The sequence below is a fragment of the Canis lupus genome, chromosome 13 (assembly GCF_011100685.1).
Source record: "Canis lupus familiaris isolate Mischka breed German Shepherd chromosome 13, alternate assembly UU_Cfam_GSD_1.0, whole genome shotgun sequence".
Taxonomy (NCBI): Eukaryota; Metazoa; Chordata; class Mammalia; order Carnivora; family Canidae; genus Canis; species Canis lupus.
In genome coordinates this window covers 11,635,077-11,654,448 of record NC_049234.1, presented here as the reverse complement: position 1 = coordinate 11,654,448, position 19,372 = coordinate 11,635,077, and the positions used below count along the sequence as shown (strand labels likewise).

Here is a 19,372-nt window from a genome sequence, read left to right as displayed (position 1 = left end):
ACTTATGGAGCAGAGGCCAATTTTATATATCTTTTATCTTTCATATGTTTCACATCACTTCAAGTTATAAGAGGCAACATAGCTAATTTGCTACTTTGCATATATTTTTCTTCATATTTATGTTTGTGTGTAAATGAATTTTTTTGTTCATAAAAATTTTTCGTTTTAATATAGAAACAAATATGCCCTAAGAAAAGAAATAAAACATATTAGATTTCCAAACTCATATCTAAAGTTATTGGCAAACCAAGATTTGGACCAAGTGTTCCCAAATACATAACTATAGTTAATTTCATTAAAAACTGCCATATAAAGATAAACAAAATTAAAACTCTAAATATCATCAAATCAAAACATCAAAAGAACAATTTCAGAATATTCTTAAGAGAATATCCATGTAGGAAACACCGTCTTATTAACTGAATTTTACTAGGTGACTTGAATAGATGAAGAATGTTTATAGAAACAACTACTAATGGTGATAGTTAAAATGTATCCCATTTGTTTTTAAAAGCCTCATATGAAATTATCACCCTTGTCATTATTTTTAAAAAGTTAACAATTTCAATCTTCTAATTAAATTAATGAAAATATATGAAGTTTACTGCTTTTATGGATTAAGTAAACTTGTAAAAAGAATCTGAGACATTACATAAAAAAATAAAATAAGAGTCATTACTCTAATTATAAACAAGCATATCTTACAGCTAATTAATGTCTGAAATGGCAGTGAGAAATTCATAAAAGAAACAGTACTAGCAACGAGGTAAACATCCCAATATTAATTTAATGAACTCGGCAAATACAGTAGCTATAAAAAAAAAAAAAAGAAACATAAGAGAGCAGTATAACTGTCCTGACTGGGTATGGAAAATACAAAATACAAGCAGTAATATAAATACTTCATATATCTGGGGCAACTGAGTGGCTCAGTTGGTTAAGTGCCTACCTTCAGCTCAGGTCGTGATCCCAAGGTCCTGGGATTGAGCCCACATTGAGATCCCTGTTCAGCAGAAAACCTGTTTCTCCCTCTCCTGCTGCTTCCCCTTCTGCTCTCTCTCTCTCTCTCTCTCTCTCTGTCAAATAAGTGAATAAAATCTTTAAGAAAAAAATACTTCATACATCTTCTGAAAAATAAGTCCAATAGTGTACTGTAACAACTAAAAGACATTGCAGGTTAAACCAATCTGTATTCAGAGATGAAAGATCAGAAGTACATTTTAGAAATAATTTAGAGATTCCAAGGGTAGGAGTAAAGGTGTGCAGAAATTAGTTTTTGAGATATAAATCAAAGAGCAGTGATTATACAGTTTTTTTTAAAAGATTTTATTTATTCATAGAGATGCAGAGAGAATGAGAGAGAGGCAGAGACACTGGCAGAGGGAGAAGCAGGCTCCATGCAGAGAGCCTGATGTGGGACTCTAACCAGGGTCTCCAGATCACGCCCTGGGCTGCAGGCGGCGCTAAACCCGCTGAGCCATCAGGGCTGCCCCATTTAAAGCTTTTCAAAAATATTTTTAGTCAATTCTTCAAATGCAGTAAAACACATCAATATAAATATCCAGATCCTGAGTATTCATTTCAATAAATTATCACAAAATGAACAAATCTACAACTACCCACCAATTTAAAAAATTAGTGTAAACCTAGAAGCCCCTGATTTGCCACTTATGAATCAAAAGTCCCTTGACCCAAAGTGAAGTATGCGCCTGATTTTTACCCCAATAAATTAATTTTATCCAACTTTGTTTTTATATTTATGGAATCACATATTTATATGTATTATGTTTGTGAAATTTATCCTTTTATGTAGTTCATAAATAACTTGCTCACTTTCATGTAGGTTATTAATATTCTATTAATAGACACGCGTCATTTCAGTGTCCTGAATACTTCCTGTATGAATGTTTTTGTACATGGATTTGGAGTAAGGATACAGGTTTCCTATTTGTTATAGCCTAAGGGAAGAATCGCTGAGTTATATTGTATGGGGATATCCAACTCTGTTAAATTTCCTGTTTGCACTAATTTTACTTCTACCATTAGCTACTGAGAGTTCTACTTTGCTCCATATTCCTAGCAAGACAAAGTATAACCATTATAAGTAGGTTTTCATAGTCATGCTTCATTGCAGAAAGAGGGACTGGGCTTTGTGTCCTACATTGGTATTCCTTGAGTGAAAACTCTGCATCCCCTGACAACTTCTTAGAATAAGGCTAGCAGCAAAGTAGCCAGAAGCATGACAGCAGCTGGAAGAATAAGTCACTTAGTGAAGCCTCATATACGTGATGCATATCAACACGACATTAGTCCAGCTCACAATTATGTAGTAATAGTAGTTTTAGGAATAGAGTAATTAAATGTTTAAAATACTGGAGCTATTTAGAAGTAAATGCCTTTTTCCCTTCAACAACAGTATTGACTTTTTGAGGTATGCTAATACTAAAAAGAATTATGGACATTGCTATAGCTATTTCTTTAGATCTTTGAAAGAAGGCATGCTGTTGTTAATGTATCGTGATTTGGTCTTTTAAATTTTAATTCAAAATCAAGTCACAGTTCCAATAATTAGGAATAACTTTGTCTTAAAAAGTGATTCAGGCCACTGCTAATGTAAAATCAATTAGGCGTAACACTCCTTAAATCTTGGAAGCAGCTAGTTAATATTGTTATTGCCTTGAGCTGTGATTAGAAACATGTTTTATATGTGATTTTATTTGATTAAGATGTCTTTTCCAATACTTACAAACACAATTACTAAACTTGTTCTATAATATGCTATGTGGTGGTAAAAAGAGTATCATTTATCATACTATATTTTATCTGAATATTTTCATTGTTAGAATATCTTTTAATTCATTATAAACTAGTATTTAAACAAATGAATATATAGATTGAACACAGTCCACATAGGCAATTTTGTTTTAAAATTATTCTGATGCTAAGTTGCTAAAAACAACAACAAAAAATCAACATATCCCAGGCAGTGAATTCTTCAAATTTTAATAATATTATTATCAGAATCACAAAAATGGGAGAAACTTTATGAATTCAGAAACAAAAAGACAACTAGATAGAAGATAATATTTCATAGAAAATGAACAGATTGTGAAAAGAGTTAAGGCAGTTGCTTTTGTTGGTTATCTTTTTATAGAAGATGCATTGACTTCAAGCAGAATCCTACAGATTAATACAAAATGTGCATAGTAAAGCCTTATAAAAACAGTTCTTTTCCCATAAATGGTACCTATAATACTCTAACCATCAATCATGGGTCATTCCAAACACCAAATCTTAAGAAATCGTATTGAATCATTCAGTGGGATATTTTCATTTTTTTCCTATGTCTCTTGTTTGGGCACATAATATGTTTTCACATTCATTTTGGGACATTTCTTACTACAGACAAAAATGCATGAGCTTAAGACATTTAGCTTTGATTTACCCAGAGATTCCCGAACATTGCCTTGCATTTAATTGGTGTATTTCTTTTCATGAACAATGACTTCTGTCTTCCACAATTAGAATACAAATGTAATTATTGACCTAACCTAAAATTGGGAGATACAATGCACATAGATATGTCTTCTTCTGATCATACCCTAAATATATATTCAAAAAGATAAGAATATGTACTCCCACTATGTGCACAAATAGATAATCTGTGTAAGTGTTTAAGCATGTTCTATATTTAGGTATGTGTTGTGTGCATGTGTGTGTGTGTGTATGCTCATGATTTCTTCCCAAGCTTCATTTTGAAATAAAAAGATTTCAGCAATGTCTATGCATTTTGGCCCAGCCATAAAATAGTAATTTAGCCTTTTCATGGGCAAATGTGTTTATATGTGTGAGTGTGTGTGTGTGTGTGTGTGTACAAAGTTTTATTCCTGTTTTAGAAATGAAGAAATGAGTCCAAAGGCCATCAAGTGATTTAACAAAATCACACAAATAGCAAATTAAGAAGAGCATCTGTAGTGAGGTAGTCTTCATATTTATATTGTTGCTTCTATTACTTCTTAGTTCCTTTATATTACTATTAAATCATTTATATTTGTTTTTACTCATTGTGATATCTATGTGAATTATTTTTATGCTTATAATTTTATGTAATTTTAATTTTTGAAATGCCTTCTTGTTTATTGATAATATATATTTATGTATTTATTAACAATGAATCAGTAATAAAATTTAATAATTGGATGTTTTCAATTATTTCTGGGATGATCTTGCCTAGAACCTAGGTTATTGTTATTTTTTATTTTACATTTTATTGCAACCTGGAATTATACATGAGCATGGGTTATTACTGGCAAATGGTCCTAAAACTTTCATATGTAACAAACAGAATTTCAATAAGTTTCTTTAAACCTGAGAAATTTTGGGGAAGATTGCACTTAAATGTATACTGTAATGTTTACTATAAAGATTTCCAGGTAAATGACAAGAAATGGTATATATATATATATATATATAATTTTTAAGTAATTGTGTGCTTGGTTTGTACTTTAATATGTTTTGGAACTATTTGGAATTATTACATATAAAACTTTCTTCTAGATGACTCTAACAAAATCAGCTAATGACTCATGAGGAGAATGAGGATATAGATATACTCAATAGAGAATTGACTCTCCCAGGATGAGTCAACCCAAAGGAAGTTCCTATGAGTTGTTGAACTTGGGAGGTTCCCTCTTTTTATCTCAGCCTTTTCCTCAACCTGGAGCAAATACCATTTTTATGATTTCCTTGGGAACTCCCTTACTCACTGCATATATCTTGAGAAGGTAGGGACACCCTTTATTTAAGGAGCAACTGCTATGAACGCAGTACAGCACTGCCCATTGGACACAGCTCACTATGAGATGATAGGATCCTGGGATTCTTTTGTGTTCTGCTCCCTCTGTCTATAAGCCCTCCTCTACAACCCCCTCCACAAAAACCATATTTTATAATTATACTATATGGTACTAATAATCTATATGCCCTTGTTCCTCTACAATAAATAATTAAATAATAGTGAACAAATATAATCTCTTTTAAGTAATTATTTTAAAATATATTCAAAGGGTGCTTGGGTGGCTCAGTGGATTAAGTGTCTGCCTTTGGCCCAGGTCATGGTCTCAGGGTCCTGGGATCAAGCCCTAGAGTGGGTTCTTTACTCAATGGAGAGTCTGCTTATCCCTCTCCCTCTAAATTCTTTCTTTCTCTCTCTCTCAAATGAATAAAATATTTAAAGAAAATGAATAAAATGTTTTTATAAAGAGAAAGTTATACAAATCTATTTTTTTAGGAATGGGTTTTACTTTTTTCCTTATATTTTCTCCAATAAGAAATTTTCAATTACTGAAAAACATATACTTTTGAAAGAAAAATAGTATAAGAAATAAAATATAGGTACAACTTGAAATACTCTCTGAAGCCCAAAAACAGTTTTAAGAAACTCTTCAGGCAAAAATAGAAAATCTCATTAATATCACTAACTTATTTGGAAAGAAGACAAAAGGGTTCTAAAATGTAATGGCTACAATTCTTCAGAAGCACCCATCTGGAAAAACCCTAATACTCATGCTAATATAATTCTGTTTTAAGCATATTATAATGTGTGTGTGTGTGTGTGCTCACGCGAGTGTATGTGTATGTGTGTGTAGCATAGAATACTATTTGATGATGTAGCATGGAAAAATAGGCCATTTTTAATTCTAAGAGTTCAAATGTTGGCATTTAGATTAATTTTATGTTCTTTCCATTCATAAGTAAAAATGCAATTTTATTTACTCTCCCAGTTTTAATGGTAGAAAAATAAAAAAAATAAAGCAAATATATGCTTTTTTTTTTTTACTTTTCAGAGTTACCACAGAAAGGATTATTAGTTTTTCAAAAATAAAATACTCAAATGATTTAATTCATAACAACAATAACAACGATAATAATAAAGGTTATGCATTTAGCTGCAAATTAATTCCTGACTATAAGAATTGCATAATTTCCATGGATTAAAAAATAATTAAATAAACCTGTTCTCAATTTTCTGCTTATTTTTCAAATATTTTCTGTAAATAGTGGGAGAAAACTTAGTATCTGTTGAGCCATTGCTATTCGAATGTAGTTAAGCATCTGACTCTGGATTTCAGCTCACATCATGATCTCAGAGTCTTGAGATTGAACCACATGTTGGGCTCTGCTGAGCATGGAGCCTGCTTGGCATTCTTTCTCCCCCTCTGGTCTTTCCCTCCTCTCTCTCTGTTTAGTTAACTTTTTTTTTTTTTTTTTTTTTAAGTGCAGGCAGAATCTGGAAACCTCCCCTGAAATACTGAGTCCATATTTTAACTCGAACCTCAGTTGATCAATTTCCAATGGAAGTTTGAGAATCCTTCTTGTACGCCTATAATTCTTGAAGTTGTCTAGACATTAGAATCACCTAGAAGGATGGTAAAACTGCTGATGCCTGGGTCCATTCGTTATTGTGATTTAATTAATCTAGTTTTCACTAGGCATTAGAGTTTTACAGTTTCCCCAGGTTAATTCAATGTGATGCCAAGTTTGAAAACTTATTCCTGAGGCTCCTTAAGAATGCTTTATCTCATCCAATTCTAAATACAATCTTGCAATTAGGACATTACTGCCTCAATTTTGTAGATGAAAAGAGAACCTAAGGTTTCAAATGTCAGAGCCAGTATTTGAACAACATCCACTGGGATGCCTGGGTGGCTCAGTGGTTGAGTAGCTGCCTTCAGCCCAGGGCGTGATCCTGGAGTCCCAGGATGAAGTCCCACATCAGACTCCCTACATGGAGCCTGCTTCTCTTTCTGCCTGTCTCTGTCTCTCTGTGTGTCTCTCATGAATAAATAAATAAAATATTTTTTTAAAAATAATAAACGACATCCACCATTTTCTGTAAAAGTCATATTGTCTCCAGGACATGGTCACAGGTTTGACTGAAACTCAAAATCTCATGGGCTATTCTTTTCATACAAGATTCATTAACCCTAAAGTGATTTTTAGCCTATTTCAATTGAAACCTGGACTTTACTCTTTACATTTTTCTATAAAATAACACAAGAGCACCATCAAAACTGAAGAATGTCTTAAACCATTAAGTGTATGGTATCAGTTAGTTTGTGTGTTTATACATATGTGTGTTTAATGCAAAATCACACTTATTCCAAAATTCATTTAAAATGATGGATATATTTAAATTAATGAAATTAAAATTGCCAAACTGGATGCCATGCCGAAAAAACAAAGAAAAATTTGGTAAGGAGTAATATATATATATATATATATACATATATATATATATATAGAGAGAGAGAGAGAGAGAGAAAGACAGAGAGTTTATATGTCTACTTGAAAATCATATTAATTGCTTTATATAGGGCACATGCTCAATGCTACATTCTGGCAACAAATATGAAAATGGGAATTTGAGTAGTTTCGAAAGTCACATTTTTTATTAAACATAAATAAAATGATTGTATAGAAATAAAAAAAAAAAAACACTGGATATTAAGACCCGAGGGACTTTATTGAAAAAGTTTCTTCATAAAGAATAGGAAAAAAATATCTCCAAACAGATAAACATTAAGTGGATATTCTTTTTTAAAAATAATTTTTAAAATCTTTTTAAGGAACTGAACATAAAATAGGTAAAGAATTCTTAACATATAATTTTAAATTATTTTACCCAATAATTTACCTAATTCGGTGAAAGTGTTACATGTATTTGTAAAACACTAAAAATGCAATAACTATAAATATGGCTAAGCACTGTATATAATAGGTAATGTATAAACTTTATTTTACATATACTTAGTAATAGCTTCTTAGATATAGTTCTCATATTTTATAGGAAAAAAGTAGAGATTAAAGTTGATTATTAGAGTAGATTCAGTTTAACTAATGGCTTGTGAAAAGTAACTGCTATTAGACTGAGCAGCTATCAATTGAAATTAAAACTATCTTGGCCTACTTGTTCTATATTTTCAACAAAAAAGCACATCCATTCCCTATAGGAATCAGACAATAAATAGGCAAATCCAGCTTTCCTGGGTTCTTGTAAACAAAGTTTTATTTATAGCTATCTGGGTTTTTTTGTTTGTTTGTTTGTTTGTTTTTTTTGTCTATGGCTGCTTTCACACTATAGTGGTAGAGGGGAGTAGAGGTGATGAAGATAATAGAGATTTTTAAACTTGGAAAGCCAAAAACATTTACTACATGGCCCCTTGCTGAAAAAATTTGTCAAGCCATGACACAGAACAATATTTTCTTAAATGTTGTTTGGAATACAAAGTGTATAATCAGTGTGCCATGAAAAAAATGTTTTTAATCATCTAATATCTCTGAAAAATAATGCATGAAAGAAGCTAAGCAGTTATTGAACGAAGCAGCAGTTATTATAACAATCTAAATGTGAGATTGTTTCTCAGAGGTTTTTTTTTAAGATTTTATTTATTTATTCATGAGAGAGAGAGAGAGAGAGAGGCAGAGACACAAACAGACGGAGAAACAGGCTCCATGCAGGGAGCCTGATGTGGGACTCGATCCTGGGTCTCCAGGATCACACCCTGGGCCCAATGCAGGCACTAAACCGCTGAGCCATCCAGGGATTCCCCATGTTTCTCAGAGTTTTAAATAAATTAATATCTTTTGCAAATCTTAATTTTTCAGGATACAAAGTCAATATACAGAAATCTGTGGCATTTCTATACACCAATAATGAAGCAGCAGAAAGAGAAATCAAGGAATTGGTCCCATTTAAGATTGCACCAAAAACCATAAGATACCTAAGGAATAAACCAAAGAGGTAGAAGATCTGTACTCTGAGGATGATAGGACACTTATGAAAGAATTTGAAGATAACACAAAGAAATAGAAAGATGTTCCATGCTCATAACATTGGAAGAAAAAATACTGTTAAAATGTCTTTACTACCCGAAGCAATCTATACATTTAATGCAATCTCTACCAAAATACCACCAGCATTTTTCACAGAGCTAGAAAAACAATCCTAAAATCTGCATGGAACCATAAAACATCCCAAATAGCCAAATCAACCTTGGAAAAAAAAAAAAAAAGAAAAGAAAAGAAAAGCAGAAGTCACAATTCAAGACTTCAAATTATATTACAAAGCTGCAGTCATAAAGACACTATGGTACTGGCACAAAAAACAGACATGTGGGTCAATGAAACAGAATAGAAAACCCAAAAATGGATAGGGGGCAAGATGGCAAGAAGAGTAGGGTCCCCAAGTCACCCGTCCCCACGAAATTACCTAGATAACTTTCAAATCATCCTGAAAACCTACGAATTCAGTCTGAGATTTGAAGAGAGAACAGCTGGAATGCTACAGTGAGAAGAGTTCGCGCATCTATCAAGGTAGGAAGACGGGGAAAGAGAAAGAAACAAAGGCCTCCAAGGGGGAGGGGCCCCGCGAGGAGCCGGGCTAAGGCCCAGGGAGTGCCCCCAGGACAGGAGAGCCCGGTCCTGTAGAAGCAGGAGCTTCACCAATCTTCCCGGCGAAAGGGGCTCGCAGGGAGTTGGAGCAGGACCCAGGAGGGCGGGGATGCCCTTGGGCTCCCGGGGACACTAACAGACACCTGCGCCCCAGGGATAGCGCACCACACCCCACAGCCGAGCTCCCTAAAGGGCTGCAACATGCTCCCCAATGCCCGGGAGCAGCTCCGGGGGCGGCTGGGGGAGGCTCCACGTGGAGGGGGCTGTGCAGCCTCCAGAGCACGATTCCAGTGGCGCAAGCCCCAGAGCCGAGGGCGCCAGGGGACACAGCCCAGGATCCTGCCCTCCCCCTGGGACAGGTGGAGGCCGGATGGACACAGGGCACCGAGGACACTCCAGCGGCCTGACGGCCCCCAGCTGTGCAGATTGGCATCCCCCGCCCAGGGTACCTGTCTGAACTGATACCAAAAGATTGGGATCGTCCCCTGCATATTCTCAGGCCATAATGCCTTGAAATTAGAACTAAATCACAACAAGAAGTTTTGAAGGACTTCAAACACTGTGGAGGTTAAGGACCATCTTGCTAAAAGATGAGAGTCAACCAGGAAATTAAGGAAGAATTAAAAAGATTCATGGAAACAAATGAGAATGAAGATACAACCGTTCAAAATCTTTGGGATACAGCAAAAGCAGTCCTGAGGGGGAAATACATCGCAATCCTGCATCCATCCCAAAACTGGAAGAACTCAAATACAAAAGCTAACCTCACACCTAAAGGAGCTAGAGAAAAAGCAGCAAATATATACTACACCCAGCAGAAGAAGAGAGTTAATAAAGATTCGAGCAGAACTCAATGAAATAGAGACCAGAAGAACTGTGGAACAGATCAACAAAACCAGGAGTTGCTTCTTTGAAAGAATTAATAAGATGGATAAACCATTAGCCAGCCTTATTAAAATGAAGAGAGAAGACTCAAATTAAAAAAATCATGAATGAGAAAGGAGAGATCACTACCAACACCAAGGAAATACAAATGATTTTAAAAACATATTATGAAAAAAAAAATAAAATAAAAAAAAATAAAAAATAAAAAATAATAAAATAAAAACATATTATGAACAGCTATATGCCAGTAAATTAGGCAATCTAGAAGAAATGAACACATTCCTGGAAAGCCACAAACTACCAAACCTGGGACAGGAAGAAATAGAAAACCTGAACAGGCCAATAACCAGGGAGGAAATTGAAGCAGTCATCAAAGACCTTCCAAGACACAAAAGTCCAGGACCAGATGGCTTCCCTGGGGAATTCTATCAAACGTTTAAAGAAGAAACCATACCTATTCTACTAAAGCTGTCTGGAAAGATAGAAAGAGATGGAGTACTTCCAAATTCGTTCTATGAGGCCAGCATCACCTTAATTCCAAAACCAGACAAAGACCCCACCAAAAAGGAGAATTACAGACCGATATCCCTGATGAACAGGGATGCAAAAATTTTCAACAATTCTCAACAAGATACTAGCCAATAGAATCCAACAATACATTAAGAAGATTATTCACCATGAGCAAGTGGGATTTATCCCCGGGACACAAGGCTGGTTCAACACTCGTAAAGCAACGTGATTGATCTTGTCAGCAAGAGAAAAAACAAGAACCATATGATCCTCTCATTAGATGCAGAGAAAGCATTTGACAAAATACAGCATCCATTTCTGATCAAAACTCTTCAGAGTGTAGGGATAGTGGGAACATTCCTCAACATCTTAAAAGACATCTATGAAAAACCCACAGCAAATATCATTCTCAATGGGGAAACACTGGGAGCCTTTCCCCTAAGATCAGAAACAAGACAGGGATGTCCACTCTCACCACTACTATTCAACATAGTACTGGAAGTCCTAGCCTCAGCAATCAGACAACAAAAAGACATTAAAGGCATTCAAATTGGCAAAGAAGAAGTCAAACTCTCCCTCTACGCCGATGACATGATACTCTACATAGAAAACCCAAAAGCCTCCACCCCAAGATTGCTAGAACTCATATAGCAATTCGGCAGTGTGGCAGGATACAAAATCAATGCCCAGAAATCAGTGGCATTTCTATACACTAACAATGAGACTGAAGAAAGAGAAATTAAGGAGTCAATCCCATTGACAATTGCACCCAAAAGCATAAGATACCTAGGAATAAACCTAACCAAAGAGGTAAAGGATATAACCTAAAAACTACAGAACACATCTGAAAGAAATTGAGGAAGACACAAAAAGATGGAAAAATATTCCATGCTCATGGATTGGCCGAATTAATATTGTGAAAATGTCAATGTTACCAAGGGCAATTTACACATTTAATGCAATCCCTATCAAAATACCATGGACTTTCTTCAGAGAGTTGAAACTAATCATAAGATTTGTGTGGAATCAGAAAAGATCCCGAATAGCCAGGGGAATATTAAAAAAGAAAACCATAGCTGGGGGCATCACAATGCCAGATTTCAGGTTGTACTACAAAGCTGTGGTCATCAAGACAGTGTGGTACTGGCACAAAAACAGACATATAGATCAATGGAACAGAATAGAGAACCCAGAAGTGGACCCTGAACTTTATGGTCAACTAATATTCGATAAAGGAGGAAAGACTATCCATTGGAAGAAAGACAGTCTCTTCAATAAATGGTGCTGGGAAAATTGGACATCCACATGCAGAAGAATGAAACGAGACCACTCTCTTGCACCATACACAAAGATTAACTCAAAATGGATGAAAGATCTAAATGTGAGACAAGATTCCATCAAAATCCCAGAGGAGAACACAGGCAACACCCTTTTTGAACTCGGCCACAGTAACTTCTTGCAAGATACATCCAGGAAAGCAAGAGAAACAAAAGCAAAAATGAACTATTGGGACTTCATCAAGATAAGAAGCTTTTGCACAGCAAAGGATACAGTCAACAAAACTAAAAGACAACCTACAGAATGGGAGAAGACATTTGCAAATGACGTATCAGATAAAGGGCTAGTTTCCAAGATCTATAAAGAACTTATTAAACTCAACACCAAAGAAACAAACAATCCAATCATGAAATGGGCAAAAAACATGAAGAGAAATCTCACAGAGGAAGACATAGACATGGCCAACAACCACATGAGAAAATGCTCTGCATCACTTGCCATCAGGGAAATACAAATCAAAACCACGATGAGATACCACCTCACACCAGTGAGAATGGGGCAAATTAACAAGGCAGGAAACAACAAATGTTGGAGAGGATGCGGAGAAAAGGGAACCCTCCTGCACTGTTGGTGGGAATGTGAACTGGTGCAGCCACTCTGGAAAACTGTGTGGAGGTTCCTCAAAGAGTTAAAAATAGACTTGCCCTACGACCCAGCAATTGCACTGCTGGGGATTTACCCCAAAGATGCAGATGCAATGAAACGCCGGGACACCTGCACCCTGATGTTTCTAGCAGCAATGTCCACAATAGCCAAACTGTGGAAGGAGCCTCGGTGACCATCGAAAGATGAATGGATAAAGAAGATGTGGTTTATGTATACAGTGGAATATTACTCAGCCATTAGAGATGACAAATGCCCACCATTTGCTTAAACATGGATGGAACTGGAGGGTATTATGCTGAGTGAAATAAGTCAATCGGAGAAGGGCAAACATTATATGGTCTCATTCATTTGGGGAATACAAATAATAGTGAAAGGGAATAGAAGGCAAGGGAGGAGAAATGGGTGGGAAATATCAGAAAGGGAGACAGAACATGAAGACTCCTAACTCTGGAAAAGGAACTAGGGGTGATGGAAAGGGAGGAGGGTGGGGGTGGGAGTGAATGGGTGAAGGGCACTGATGGGGGAATTTGATGGAATGAGCACTGGGTGTTATTCTGTAAGTTGGCAAATTGAACACCAATAAAAAATAAATTTGTTATTAAAAAAAATGAAATGGGCCAAAGGCATGAACAGAAATTGCACAGAGGAAGACACAGACATGGCCAATAAGCACATGAGAAAATGCTCCGCATCACTGGCCATCAGGGAAATACAAATCAAAACCACAATGAGATACCACCTCACACCAGTGACAATGGGGAAAATTAACAAGACAGGAAACAACAAATTTTGAAGAGGATGAGGAGACAGGGGAATCCTCTTCCACTGTTGGTGGGAATGTGAAATGGTGCAGCCACTCTGGAAAACTGTGTGGAAGTTCCTCAAAGAGTTAAGAATAGAGATCTGCCCTACACCTAGCAATTGCAGTACTGGGGATTTACCCCAAGATACAGATGCAGTGAAACACTGGGACACCTACACCCCAATGTTTATAGCAGCAATGTCCACAATAGCCAAACTGTGGAAGGAGCCTCGGTGTCCATCGAAAGATGAATGGATAAAGAAGCTGTGGTCTATGTATACAATGGAATATTAACAAGCCATTAGAAATGATAAATACCCACCATTTGCTTCCACGTGGATGGGACTGGAGGGTATTATGCTGAGTGAAGTAAGTCAATCGGAGAAGGACAAACATTATATGGTCTCATTCATTTGGGGAATAGAAAAAATAGTGAAAGGGAATAAAGAGTAAAGGAGAGAAAATGAGTGGGAAATATCAGAAAGGGAGACAGAACATGAGCGACTCCTAACTCTGGCAAAGGAACAAGGGGTGGTGGAAAGGGAGGTGGGCAGGAGGTGGGGGTGACTGGGTGACGGGCACTTAGGGAGACACTTGATGGGATGAGCACTGGGTGTTATGCTATATGTTGGCAACTTGAACTCCAATAAAAGAAAAAAAAGAACAACAAGTATAAAAAAGAAAAAAAAGAAGAAAACCCAAAAATAAACCCATAGCTATATGGTCAACTAATCTTCAACAAAGCAGGAAAGAATATCCAATGTGTAAAAGATAATCTCTTCAACAAAGAGTATTGGGAAAACTGGAGAGTAACATATAGAATCATGACACTGGACCGCTTTCTTACACCATATGCAAAAAAAATAAAAAAAAAAAAAATCAAAATGGATGAAAGACCTAAATGTGATACGGGAAACCATCAAAGTCTTAGAGGAGAATACAGGCAGCAACCTCTTTGTCCTTGACCATTGCATCTTTTACTAGACTGTTACCAGAGGCAAGGGAAACAAAAGAAAAAATGAGCTACTGGGACTTCATTAAGATAAAAAGCTTTTGCACACAGAAGGAAATAATCAACAGAACTAAAAGGCAATCTTCAGAATTGGAAAAGATATTTACAAGTGACACATCTGGTAAAAGGTTAGTATCAAAAATCTATAAAGGATTTGTAGGATGCCAGAATTCTGCAACCAGTCTCATAGCCTCCTTGTCTCAGTCAAGTAACTTAACTCAAGGGATCTGGTTGTATAGTTTGTGCTCTGAAGTATGTTTTCTTTTTTCCCTTGAAATATATATTTTGGCTCTCTAGGTTAACCAATTAGTTTATACTTAAACAAACGACAGTATTATTTTTCTACCATCTCAGTAGAAAACTAACTTCAGCGCAAGATTACTCCCCCAAATGGCATTATGAGTGGTTCATTTTCATTAATGCTTTTTAAATTATATTTTCTTGACCTTATGTGTACAAATAGCTCTCAACATTTAATATTAAGAAGGCTTGTATGCTGTGAATATGAGTGTTGTGTTTTTTAATATCTTATTAAATAGCTTATTGAGATAAAATTCACAGATTTACCTATTCCAAATGTATAACTCATTTTTTAATGATATTCACATATGTATAACTATCACCACAGCCAATTTTAGAACTTTCACTGTCCCACAAAATCCATGCACACTAGCAGAAATGTGTTACTCCCCCTCAACCCCTCTGACTGCAGGCAACTGCCAATTTATTTTTGGTCTCTATAGATTGGTCTATTTTGGGTATTTTCATATAAATGTAATCATACAAAATGTGGTCTTTTGTAGCTAGTTTTTTTCACTTAGCATGTTTTCAAGGTTCACCTAGGTAGTAGAATACATCAGTATCTCATTCCTTTTAAGGTGAATAACATTGTATTGTATACCACATTTTACATATTCATCAATCAATGGGCATTTGTGTTACTACAGCTTTTTGTCTATTATAAATAATGCTGCTGTGATAATCTATATACAGGTTTTTGTGTGGACATATGTTTTCTTTTCCCTTGGGTAGATGCCAATAAGTAGAACTGCTGGATCATATGTTAAGCCAATGCTTCAAAATTTTGAGGAACTGCTGGACTCTGTCAAAGCAATGCACCATTTTACATTCCTCATAGCAGTGTAAGTGGGTTCCAACTTATACATATATTTTCAAACAGCTGATTATCCCCTTTCTTATTATTATCATCCTAGTGACTGCAAAGTAGTATCTCACTATGGATTTGATTTACATTTCATTGATGTAATAATAGTGAGCATCATTTTGATGTGCTTCTTTGGATTTTTTTTTTTGGTTTATTTTTTTTTAACTCTCACCTGAAATGTTGTTTCTGTAATATAGAGTGAGAGGAATTAGAGCTGGTGAGGGAAAGCCCCAATTTCTTGTGCACACCTACCTGGGGTGGATCTTCCATTGTATTGTGCTGGGGGAAGAGCAGGAAGGCAGCAGGTAGGGGCTCAAGTTGCCACAGAATCTCTAGGTTTTGTTGCTTTAACAGGTTTTCTCACCTAAGTGTGATTTTTGGTTGGTTGTTGTTGTGTTCCCTTAGGACAAACTCCAGACATTTTAAATGTGTGTATATGTGTTTTTTAAAATTATTTTACCAGTTGTAATTGTTCTTCCTGAGAGCAGGTATATGGAACTCTTCACACCCTCAATATAGAAATGGGTCTTCACTATTGTGTTTTAGACCACCATACTTAAACACAATATTTAAAAATTTAAGCCAAATAAAATCTTTGAACTAGCAAATGACTATTGGCTTGTATGTCCAAAGGGAAAACCATTGTTGTGTAAATGTTCATTTGATATTAATGGGATTTTACATTTATTCGATGGCAATTTTTAATTTGAAAACATTTGATATCACCTTCCTTATGATTACTTATTAGAAATAATTTGACTAGTTCATTATTTATAATATGCCATAAATCAATTTGAAAACAATAAAAATAGAGCTTGAAAAAGTTTCTGAATATAAAGGACATTATAAGTGTATGAAAAGAAATGACAGAGAGCAAGGAATAGAAATGGCACAGCAATAAGATGGAAAGGACAGGAAATATTGCAGGTTTTTGACAGTAGTTAACCCTCACTTTCTTATTTGATTGTTTTACAACATATAACTATAATCACTTTAGAATATAGAATAAAATCAATTTTAAAAAATCAACAAATATAACTCAGAATGATTAATAACTAATCAGCTCAGTAGTGGCCTCTGGATACAAATTATTTAAAGTCAAATTGGATACACAAAGGATATGATAAATATCTACAGAAGCAATAACAAAAATAATCACCTCATTACTTTGCCTTTGAATATCTACCCATTTAAATAAATATTTTTATTTTTAAAATAATAAATAGAACATGGAGAAGCTTTTGGAGGTGGTAGATATTTACGGCATAAATTGTAATGATAGTTTCAAGAGTATTTACTTATCTCCAAATTCATGAAGTTGTATACATTATATATGGAGAACTTTTTGTATGATACTCATACCTCGATAAAGCTGTTTAAAAATTATTTTCATGTTTATCTCATCAAGACTGTTAACTCCTTGGAATATGCATTATCTTATGCAAGTCTGTATCAATAGTTGCTACATAAAGCTGCTTAGTAAGCTCTCATTATATATTTGTTGATTGTAAGTTTAAATTTGTTTAATATAATGATCTATCCTCAAATAACTATGCAATCATCCACTGGCAGGCATAATGCTGGAAATACAGAAAAAAATGTCATTCTATGGGGGAAGTGTTATTCCCAAGTGATAAAGGGAAACGGTCAGAGGGAAATGAAGGGACAACGTGGCTTCATCTTTATCCTTTCATCATTACCCGGTCCCATTCTTATCAAAGCATCATAGCTCTCATTAATTTTACAGTCTGGAATCACTAGATAATGAAATAAAAATTTTAGTCTACCTACTTTTAACTATATAATTTTAATCCTATAAGAGCCTTTGATTAACCCTTGGTAAGTAGAATGTAGAAATTAATACCTACTAACAAGACTGCTTTCATTAATTAAATGGCATATGGAGATTATCAATAAAAGGTAAGCATTATCATTGTTCAGTCTAAACACCATGTTATGTTTTTAACTTGTATTTTTGAAACATTAAACTCATTTATATTTTGTATAATTAACTTCTTCAGGTATATTCTAGATGACTAAGTGTCTGATATTACATACAAAAACCTCAAAAATGAGTGGTTCATTAACATGTATCTGAATTATTTTGAGGAATTGTTCAAAACAGATTTCTGTCCCATTTCCTGATTTTCTACTTCAGTAGGTCTGGGTAAGGCCTAGATATTATATTTTGAAATGTTTCTAGATGATGTTAATTTAGCTAGTCCAGGAACTATATTTAGAGAACCAGATCTCCAAATCATACAATAAATGAATTGCTATATTTAAAATTTTCATTAATTTCACAAATCCAAGGTTGAATAACATCTTATTTTGTCTTTTATTTTATTTTTTTTTATTTTTAAATATTTTATTTATTTATTCATGAGACACAGAGAGAGAGAGAGAGAGAGAGGCAGGGACACAGGCAGAGGGAGAAGCAGGCTCCATTCAGGGACCCTGATGTGGGACTTGATCCTGGGACTCCAGGATCATGCCCTGGGCCAAAGGCAGGCGCTAAACTGCTGAGCCACCCAGGAATCCCCCTTATCATGTCTTAAGCAAATAAATTTGTGTCTGTCTTCTTACATGAAAAGGTTTGCTCATATTTCCTCTAGCTTTTTAAGCTAACTTTATAACCATGTCTGGAAGTTCTGAAGGTCACCATCTCTATTTCACTATAATATCTGTCTGACAACACCCTCAACATATCATTTACCCTGCAAATGATAATAACCAACAATTTTATAGTATTTACCATATGCCAATAACTTTTCTGGATATTTTACATAATTACTAATTTAAGTCTCAAATGATCCAATGCAGTAAATACTAATATTATTATCATTACTTTACAGATGTAAAAACAGAGACAAAGGTCATTAAATGAATTGCCCAAGTTCACATAGTTAATAAATACCAGAAAATAGATTTAAACTCAGGCAGTCAATTTGCAGGGCACTTTATTTTAGTTACTATTACAAACTATCTCATTTTATAATGTGGATCTGAATTTTTTTTCATGGTACCTACTCTTTCATATTTTCTTTAGTCAGTAGATATAAAAATTGAGTTAGGGAACAACCCAAAAATAAGCGCTAATTTATTTGAAATATAACTAATGATTCTGTAAAGAATATTCTTTTTTCAGCATCTTTTTTTTGTTTCAATATATACACGTTATGTATATATGTATGTAAGTATGTATGTAGGTATAGATTTATGATGTTTGTAAATATTTGCCCCCAAATAACAAAGCTTAGTAGATTAAATTTATATTGTTACAGGATGAAAGAATTATAAAATTTCTTATTGTGCCCATTATTAGTAAATTAAAAAAAATGTACGTCAAAATGTCATATCTCAAAGTAACATCCAGTAAATATTCCCACCTGTTTACCAGGAAAAAATACAAGAAAGCAAAGAGAGAAAGATGTAAGCTATATTTATGATTAAGTCCAATATGAAGGTTACAATTAATCTGACCTTCTAGTGGAATCTCTGAATCAAGCAGATAACCCACTCAATCACAGTATAACTCAAGGAAAGTAGCTCTCATCTCTTCAGGATCAGAGCCCACACCTGGGAAACGCATGCCCTAGGG

The 19,372-nt window shown here is 34.8% G+C and overlaps 1 long non-coding RNA gene across 1 annotated transcript in view; it reads right to left on the bottom strand.

Moving 5' to 3' along the window:
- Positions 1-1,017: 1,017 nt before the first annotated feature.
- LOC102156032 overlaps positions 1,018-19,372 on the bottom strand; it is a 36,004-nt gene continuing 17,649 nt past the window's right edge. Inside the window, exons 3-4 of the long non-coding RNA XR_005368551.1 lie at positions 19,255-19,366; positions 1,018-1,076 (exon numbers count right to left, since the gene is read on the bottom strand). This is a non-coding gene — a long non-coding RNA (uncharacterized LOC102156032). The remainder of the gene's footprint in view (positions 1,077-19,254; positions 19,367-19,372) is intronic.